The sequence below is a fragment of the Vulpes vulpes genome, chromosome 1, assembly GCF_048418805.1.
Source record: "Vulpes vulpes isolate BD-2025 chromosome 1, VulVul3, whole genome shotgun sequence".
Classification (NCBI taxonomy): Eukaryota; Metazoa; Chordata; class Mammalia; order Carnivora; family Canidae; genus Vulpes; species Vulpes vulpes.
In genome coordinates this window covers 162,839,076-162,849,525 of record NC_132780.1, presented here as the reverse complement: position 1 = coordinate 162,849,525, position 10,450 = coordinate 162,839,076, and the positions used below count along the sequence as shown (strand labels likewise).

The window sequence follows — 10,450 nt, the reverse complement described above, 5'->3', positions numbered from 1 at the left end:
ACATTGCCTGTCCTAGCAGCACCAAAATACTGTTGTTTTTTCCAAGTTTATGATATATTGCCACAGGCTTTAACCCCCTAAGAGCTCACAGTTTCCAACTTTCAGCAATGACTTTGCACTCAGCTAATTTTTGTACTTTGTGATTAAACATTCAGAAAGGGTCTGTCCTTGCTATTAGATTTTTATTTCACACCTCAAATCCTCCAATACTTGGGTTTATACTGCCTGAGTTACTCAAGTTTCTTATTTCCCAGAATTGTTGTGCTGCAAGATTCTTCCTTCTTTACAATGGTCTATCTCTTCACTGAGTTATCCTCTGTCTTCAAGTCTTCCTTGTCCTTGACTAATTTAAATTATGAAACAAATCCGCAACACTTCAAAGGAATCTTTTCACATCAGCCAAGATTGTTCACCAGCCAAGAAAGCCTTGGGGCAACCAGGTTACCTATTAAATCTTGATGAAGATCAGTGAGATCTAGAATTTGCTTCCTTCTGTTGGGTAACTTATAAATGTAGCAATAATATTGTGTATCCTAAATTCATTACTAGTTATGGGCATATTACATATTTTATTTTGGAATATGTTGTATATTCATTTACAGAAAAAGAATTCCAAAGCCTGCCATCAATCCTCCTCTATGTCACTTGACACAGAGGCACTAAAAACAATTGCAACAGCTGGATATATCCTACGATCATGAGCCATACACTTTATATAGAAACTGAGAATTTAAAAAGTTTAAAAACAGTTAAATAGAAACTGAGAATTTAAAAAGTTTAAAACAGTTAAATCAAACAACCTTAAAATAAGTTAAAAATAAATAGTTGCTTAAACTGTCAACCAAAATCATGATTTCTATTAGAGAAAGACAGTATGAGTAAGTTTGATCTGTGACCCTAACTTAAAGAAACCCATCTGTTAATGATATCAATCAAAAGTAGTACAAATACCATATGATTACACTCATAAATAGAATGTGGAAAAAAAGAATATATAAACAAAAAGCAAAATCATAACTAAAAATACAGAGAACAAACTGATGGTTGCCAGAGCAGAGAAGGGCATTGGGCAAAACAGGGAAAGGGGAAAGGGCCTCCAGTTATGGAATGAGTTAGTCATGGGAATAAAAATCAGAGCATAAAGCATACAGTCAATGATAATGTAATAGTGCTGTAATGGGACAGATGGCAGCTACACTTGTGGTGAACATAGCATAATGTATGAATTTGTCAAATCACTAAGTCGTACACCTGATACTAATGTAGCATTTCATATCAACTATATTCAAATAAGAAAATTTTTTTTAAAAATCAAAGTAGATGGCTCCAGCCATCCAGGGTGGTGGAAGGAAGGAAGGCTTAGGGGAAAAAAGTAGCCCCCAGCCCTGCTGTCATGGAGAAGCAGGAGGTTAAGAAAGTGGTCAATCCCCTGTTTGAGAAAAGGCCCAAGATTTTGGCATCAGGCAGAATTTCTAGCCCAAAAGGGACCTCATCCACTTTGTCAAACGGCCCCTTTACATCTGGCTGCAGTGGCAAAGGGCTATTCTCTCTATATATCAAAAAGTGCCTCCTGAGATGACCAGTTTTCCAAGGTCCTAGACCACCAAACAGCTACTCAACTGCTTAAGCTGGCCCACAAATACAGACCAGAGACCAAGCAGGTGAAGAAGCAGAGATTGTTGCTCCAGGCTGAAAAGAAAGCTGCCAGCAAAGGGGATGTCCCCACTAAGAGGCTGCCTGTCCTTCAAGCTAGGGTTAATAGTGTCACCACCTTGATGGAAAATGAGCAGCTCAGCTGGTAGTGATTGCACATGTTGTGGATCTCAATGAGCTGGCTGTCTTCCTGCCTGTCCTATGTCATAAGGTTGGAGTTCCCTACTGCATTATCAAGGAGAAGGCCAAATAGGGGTGTCTGGTCCACAGGAAGATCTGCTCCATTATCATTTTCACACAGCTTAACTTGGAAGACAAAGGAACTCTGGCTAGGTAGGTAGAAACCATCAGGACCAAATACAATGACAGATACGATGAGATCTGCCATCACTAGGGAGGCAATGTCCTAAATCCAAAGACAGCAGCTCAAGTTGCCAAGGAGGAAAAGGCAACGGCTAAAGAACTGGCTACCAAACTGGGCTAATTGTGTGTTGTTGAATTTTCTGTACATAAAAGTCATAAAAAGTTTTCTTTGAAAAAAATCAAAGTGGGACAAAAAAGATGCATTTGTGTGTGTGTGTGTGTGTGTGTGTGTGTGTGTGAGTGCAGATAAACCGAGATTGCTTATTTGAAATAGATGTGTTTCTAGTTATTCTTTGAAAATTTCTTTTAGTTGAATTTTCAAAAATGAGTAACAAAAATGTGTAAGATATATCTGGACAATCTCTAATTTTATGATCTTTGTTTTTTGCAAGATTATAATACACTACTTCAATATATATATTATCTATCTATCTATATAGTCTCCTTGAGGGTCTTTTTTACTCTGTCCATCTCTTAGCCTCTTCATATAGTGCTATTTTTTCTAAGTAGATATTCACTAATTTACATTGAAATATAATGGATGCTAATAATTTATCTCTTTTTAAAGAACTTATTTATTTCTTCATGAGAGAGAGAGAGAGAGAGAGAGAGGCATAGGCACAGGCAGAGGGAGAAGCAAGCTCCATGCAGGGAGCCCCACGTGGGACTTGATCCCAGGACTCCAGGATCACACCCTGGGCTGAAGGCGGCGCTAAACTGCTGGGCCATCGGGGCTGCCCCTGAAAGGAGGAATTTTAACCAAGGTTGCTGTAAGAGAGAGAAACTTAAGAGAGGATAATGAGAAAAAGATATCATTCATTTGTTCAAAGATACTTGAGAGCCTACTCTTTGCTGATGCTCCCCTAAGCACAACGAGGGATGGAAAAAAAGATGATCTGGACTTCAAGTGGCTTATCAACAATTAAAGATATTAGGCATACATATGAGATATACTAGACACTAGGTAGGAAGCAAAAGGTATAATGAGTGACAACTGAAACATTTGAGACTTAAAGAGAGGTAGAGATCACTTCCATTTGAGAATGTTCTAGAGACTGCTCATAAATAGAGTGATGATAATTAGCATAGCTAAGTTAATAATTATCTAAATGGGTTGAAAGGAAAATAGAGTGGCAGTGATCAAAACTGATTCTCTGGGTCCTGTCAGAATCTTACTAAAATTTTTTCAGGAGAAAAAGGACAGGGAGCCTATGACTAAAATGCACCTTGCTTATGTGGCTCTGATTTGCAAATTAATCAATCTAACAATCTGATCACTGTGATTCTTAGGAGTTTTGTATTAGTTTTATTTAGCAGTTTTATGTTTATAGATTGTCATTTTTTTTAATTTTTAAAAAAGCTCTTATTTCTAAATTATGTAGCCTTTGTGCCAAAAATTTGAAACATTCAGGTTGCTCAGTTATGGCTACCAAATAGCTACTATGAAACAACTACCACAAAATCAAAGGGTCTGTGATAAAATATTTAGCTAGAAATTTAAAAGCCTAGTTAATATTTAACCCAAAAACTTATATAATAAAAATGGTGATAATGAATATGACTCATGATAACCATTAGAGTTGTATAAAATTAATTAACGATGGTTTTAAAACATGAAATGATCATTTCAAGGGAAGAAAATTAGTTTTGTGTGACCATATGCTACAAATTGAGAATAGATTTAGAAACCATCAAAAAGCACCAAAATAATACAGAGATAAAATATCTTCTTGTATTTGACTATTATCAAACACTCAGAGATCCTCCACTGCCTAAGGGTGATCCCCTTCTCACATTTCTCAGCACAGGATACAAGCCCTCCCCAATACTCTTGTCCCTGCTTGCTTTTCTAATGTCCTACTTACTCAATCCTTGCTTTGGCAAAGCTACTTTCTTTTCTTAAAAACTGCTAAGGGCTTTCCCATATCTTCATGTTTGTTGCTAGAGTATGAACCCTTTCCCACATCTCTGGATAAAGCCTATTGAGGCCTGATAAACATTATTTTTTTCGTGAAGTAAAATAGTCTCAGCTATAGCCTTAAATTTGACTAGACATTGTCAAGTCTACAGCCTTAAACTTGACTAGACATTGGGCAAATTTATAGAGAGCAGCTCCCACACTGGGAACAGTGTGGACAACATCTCAAACCATGGAATCCTTAGAAAACTCAACTTACCAGGTATACTTGATTCTTGAAATGATTCTTTCAAAGATCATGAAAAGATCAGGAGGAAAGTTAGGAAGATGGAATAAAGAAGAACAGAGAAACTAAGCTAGCTCACGGTGTGTGGGGGTGAGGTAGGGGGGTGGAAGGCATGGAAGGAGAACAAGGATGCAAGGAGTTACCAGGACTCCTATTGAGGGATGCTGTAAATTTAGAATTGATTCCAACAGAGATCAGTATTTTTCACATTTGCTTGTCCATTCTTTTTTATTACATCCTTATTGAAATATTATTCACACAGAGAGAATTCACATACCACCAAATTCATCCATTTGAAGTATATACTTTAACATTTTTTGGTATATTCACACACATATGAAACCATTGTCATAGTCAATTTTACAACATTTTTTTCTTTATCTCAAAAAGAAACTCCTTATCCTTTAACTCCCACTCTCCTGTATTCTCATCCCCACAGACCTAAGCAAGTACTAATCTACTTTATGTTCTATAGATTTGCCTATTAAAAACATTTCATACAAACAAAATCATACTATTTGGTCTTGTGCTACCACCTGTTACTGTTTTATTCCATTTAGCATAATATTGCATCAGGGGTCAAGTAATAGAAGCCATTAGCAATTAGCAATTAGCAAATGGATAATCCCACTGGAAGTGGTAGGCAAGAGACCAGTTCCTAAAAAGGTCCACCCTCGCAGGAGAACAACCTTGTTAGAGTTAAGCAAGATGTGAGGAGTAGGCTTGCTGCCCAAGAAGGACTTCAACACTTAAACGAATAAACAAAATGCTGGTCTACTTACATAGACTAGGCCAATAAAGACAGAGGCAGAGGGGTTTCTCCTGACATCCAAAATAGGAGGCCTGTGGCAGTGAAACGAACTACTGACCAACTCAATTATTCCATTCCCTTCCCTCCTTCTTATTTTCTCATAATAGTTAAGCAAATAAACTGTAAAAACAAAGATCAACACAGAAGGCTTGCTTTATTATTATAAACTCTCAATATGATTATCATCATGAGAAATTCAACCACCTCGCACAAGACTTTTTTCATGAGGCAAGAATGATTTATCTAATTTGGAGAAGATGTATATATTTTTTAATAACATCTGTTCATTGTTTATATGTTAATGAATGTTCATAACTCTGAATCTGTTCCTGCCAAAAAATATTCAAAGTTCTTAAATGAAAATTTGAAATAATGAAAGTATGTATTGACTTACCAGATTCCAACTGATTTTCAAAATGTAGGATATTTACATTGTTCGGGATGTTTTATTATTTACTGTTAATTTGAAAATTAGTAATCTTACATTATTATGAGGTATTCCAAATTTACAATGCTTTTATTTTACTCTAAGGTGTTAGAAACTAAAATCAGTAGTAATTATCTGGTAAATATAAATGGACTTTGGTATTGCAAAGTGTTTTGCTGTATAAAGTTTTCAGTTTTCTAATCCAACAACCTATTTTTTTTCCTCTAATGTGGAAAGATTAGATGTGGAGAAGGGTCTACAACCACAGGCAGCTCATGTTACTCTTCTGATTAATATATGATATTACATAAAAAATTTTAATTTGACAATTTTTAAAGGTTCTATACACTAAGCTTATTATTATTTTAATGAATCTTGTATTGAGATATAATTCATATGTCAAACTTCACCCCTTTAAATTGTTCAATTGAATGACTTTTAGTATATTCATACAATTGCACAATAATTACACTCTGCAATTTTAGAGTATTTTCATCACCCCCAAATGAAACCACATCTTACTTAGCAGTCACCCCACATTTTTCTCCCTGGGGTCCCTTGTAATCATAAATCTACTCTCTATCTCTATAGATTGGCCCTTTCTGGACATTTAAGATAAAGAAATTACATAATTTGAGGACTTTTGTGTGTGACTGATGTGATTTAGCATAATATTTCATGATTTATCCCCATTGTAGCTTGTATTAGTACTTCATTTTCTTTTTTTTTAAAGAATTTTATTTTATTTTAATTTATTTATGATAGTCACAGAGAGAGAGAGAGAGGCAGAGACACAGGCAGAGGGAGAAGCAGGCTCCATGCACCGGGAGCCCGACGTGGGATTCGATCCCAGGTCTCCAGGATCGCACCCTGGGCCAAAGGCAGGCGCCAAACCACTGCGCCACTCAGGGATCCCAGTACTTCATTTTCATGGCCAAATAATATTCCACTGTATGGATATAATACATTTTGTTTATCCATTCATTAATTGATGGATGTTTGGATTATTTCCACATCTTCATAAATAACGTTACTATCAACATTTGTGTACCAATGTTTGTGTGAGCATGTTTTTAATTCTCTTGGGTATGTACCTACAAGTATAAGTGTTGGGTCTATGGTAACTCTATTCCACTTTTTGGAGAACTGCTAAATTATTTTCCAAAGTGACTTCAACATTATACATTCTCGCAAATGATGTATGGGGGTTCCAATTTCTCCAAATACTTGTCAATACTTGCTATGGTCCATCTTTTTTATTATAGTCTTTCTAGTGGATGTGAAGTGGTATCTCATTGTAGCCTTTTTTTTTTTTAAAGATTTTATTTATTTATTCATGATAGACCTAGAGAGGGAGAGAGAGAGAGAGAAAGGCAGAGACACAGGCAGAGGGAGAAGCAGGCTCCATGCTGGGAGCCCGATGCAGGACTTGATCCTGGGATCCCAGGATTGTGCCCTCGGCCAAGGCAGGTGCCAAACCGCTGAGCCACCCAGTGATCCCCTCATTATAGCTTTTATTTGCTTTTCCCTAAAAACTAATGATAGTAAGAAACTTTTCATTTGCTTCTTGGCCATTTGTATAGTATCTTCTTGAGAGATGTCTATTCAAACACCTTGCCCATTTTTTAGTTGGGTTATTGATATTTCATTGTTGAATTGTGAGAATTCTTTATATATTCTGATTAATCCCTCAACAGATATATGACTTACAAATGTTTTCTCCAGTTATGTGGGTTATCTTTTCAATTACTTGATAGTATCCTTTGGATCACAAATATTTTAATGTTGATGAATTCCAATATATCTACTTTTTGTTTTGTCAGTGTAAATTGGTGTAGTATCTATGAAACCATTGCCTAATCCAAGACCACAAAGATTTATTCCAATGTTTTCTTCAAAGAGCTCATAGCCCAATCTCTTACATTTAGGGCTATGATCAATTTTGAGTCCATTTTTGTGTATTATGAGGTAGGGGGAAGGTAAGGGTTCAAATTCATTCTTTTGCATACATATATTCAGTTGTTCTGGGACCATTTGTTGAAAAGATTATTCTTTTCTCATTCAATTATCTTGACACTCTTGCTTTGAAAGTCAATTGACCATAAATATAAAGGCTTATTTCTGGACTCTAAATTCTATGCTGTTGACTTATATTTCTTAAATTTTTAAAAAATTTTTATTTATATTTCTATATTTATGTTAGTACCACACTGGCTTAATCACTGTAGCTTTATAATAAGTCTTGCAATCGAAATTGTGAGTCCTTTGACACTGTTCTTTTTCAAGATTGTTTCAGCTATTCTGGGTCCTTTGCATATCTACCTGAATTTTAAAGCTTATGACCAAAATTTTGAAGCTTTTTGTGCATTCTTTGGGGTTCCCTCTGTAGATAATCATACCATCTGCAAATAAAAACAGTTTTAGTTCTTCCTTTCTGGTTTGTGTATCTTGTATTTCATTTTTTTTTTTTTTTTGCCTTACTTCACTGGCCAGAACATCCAGTATTATGTTGAATGAGTGTGGTAACATGAACATCTTAGTTTCTTCCTAATTTAGGAGGAAAGCAACCATTCTCACCATTAAGTACAATGCTAGCTGTAGAGTTTTTTAAAATAGATATTCTTTATCAAGATAAGGAAATTCTCCTCTATGCCTTTTTTTTTTTTTTTACTAAGAATTTGGTCATGAATATGTGTTGAATTTTGTCAAATGCTTTTATTGGATTGATTGATATGATCATGTGATTTTTCTTCCATTAATATGATAGATTACTTTGATTGGTTAATTCTTGAATATTGAAGCAGTCTTGCATATCTGGAATAAACCATTATTTTTGGTGAATAATTCTTATCACAAACTATGTTATTAATATTATATATTATATATTGATGAATTCTACTAATGTCAATTCTAAAATTATTATGCTGAAGCAGTATTAACACACTTAACAGATAGTTTGCCAAAATGGCCCTTTGAATGACAATATTCTTTTGAATGTATAGATTACATTTTATATTTCAATCATCCCAATGTGCCATATATTTTTCAAAAATAATTATTTTATATGTTGTCTTCTAAAAAATCACGGATTCTAAGCTCCCTGAGGACAGATTTTCAGCCTCCCAAATATATGTCCTTTCCAATGCCTAACAACTTTATTCTTGATTGATAAGATGGCCAGAGTGTACTCACCAACAGACATCAGTACAATCTATACAGTGCTTTAGTGTATAATTCAGGAATCAGAGAATGCCCCTGATAATGGAAATAACTTGATTTTCTTATGAGATTTACCTAATGATTTTGCATTATAAAAGATAAAAACTCCCTTAAGGACAAAACCAAAAGCATTTTTTTTTTAATGAAATGGTAACTGCATTTGCAAAATTGCTTTTGGATATTGAGATATACAAATGAATTCATGGAAAATCATGAAGTGATAGGTTTAATATTATGGTCCCAAGAGTTGTTATGATACAAGTAAAACTAATCAATTTAGATTATTCAGTTTAGTTATTATTTTCACTTCAGGGGAATTCCTGAATCATTAAACTTGGTAATTTCTCTAGCACTATGGGTCTCTGATTACATTGCTCACCTAATGAAACAGTAAATAGATTACCAAATTGAAAGTCCCCAAGGGGAAAAAGGGTTAAAATATTCATCTCTTCAAATTACAAATCTTTTTTTAAAAAATATTTTATTGATTTGAGAGAGAGAGAGAGAGAGCGCACAAGGAGGCACAGGGGGAGAGGGAGAAGCTGACTCCCCACTGAGCAGAAAACCAAATGTAGAGCTCTATGCAGGGCTCCACACAGGGCTCAATCCCAGGATTCTGTGATCATGACCTGAGCTAAAGGCAGACGCTTAACCAACTAAGCCACCCAGGCACCCCTCAAATTTCAAATCATTAATCAAGAGTTTTAGCTATCTAAGGCTTAATGAAGTTTTACAATGTAACTAAATAAAGTATACATCCTGAAAGATTTTTATATTTTGTTTTTAAAAACATAGCAATAATTTTATGATATTTAGAAGTGAAGTTTTATACAGACACAAGATTTATATATATATGTATGTATAAGCAAAATTCTTGGAGTTCGAGGAAAAAGCTGAAACTACAATTGTAAAATGAGTGCTTTCCCAATTTTCCATTTATGTTGTGTTCCCTTTGAGGAAGTGGACTTACATATCGTGAGTTCTTTCCTGTTAATCACTCTATGCAACCCCTCCTGCAGGATGGGGTCTCCCTCCATTTGACAAGGACTGCATCATGACTCTGGGTAGAAGCTGACCTTATCAAAGTATTTCTCATCAAAGCATATCTTTTCAAGTCTGGTGATTGGCTAAGTGGTGGGTAAATTTCTGTGTATACAAAAGCTGACATGTGATTTTCAAGGTAGATAGGAGGAGGGTACTATGCAATTTGCAAAAGTACATCTAATAATACACTGTTATAATTGGGAAACAAATAATGTGAGCTTGAACCCAGTGCCAAATGCAGAAAGTTAAACTCTATAAAATCTTCCTAATCAAGGGGGCTGATGGTTTTAAAAAGGCTGAGAAATTAAATCATTTAAAAAGAAGCTCTTTAACTGTAGTAGTTGGCTTATTCTTTGATCACACTGATCAAAGATTCTACTTATTCTGTTATTGTTTGCTTTTTTATTTTTTATAGTTTACTCATCCCTATTTTCTTAGATTTAAGTATAATTAACATAGTGTTATATTAGTTTCAGGTGTACAATATAATGATTCAACAATTCTATATGTTACTCTGTGCTCATCACAGTAAGTGTACTCTTAATCCCCTTCACCAATTTTACCCATCCCTCCACCCACCTCCTCTCCAGCAACCATCAACTTGTCCTCTGTATTTAAGAGTCTGTTTTTTGTCTCTTTTTTCTGTTTGTTCATTTGTTTTCTTAAATTCCATATATAAGTGAAATCATATGGTATTTATCTTTGTCTGTCTGACTTATTTTACTTAAC

General features: G+C 34.9%; 1 pseudogene; it reads left to right on the top strand.

Moving 5' to 3' along the window:
* The first annotated feature begins 355 nt into the window (after window positions 1-355).
* On the top strand, window positions 356-2,137 carry LOC112913857 (large ribosomal subunit protein eL8 pseudogene; annotated as a pseudogene).
* The last annotated feature ends 8,313 nt before the right edge of the window (window positions 2,138-10,450 follow it).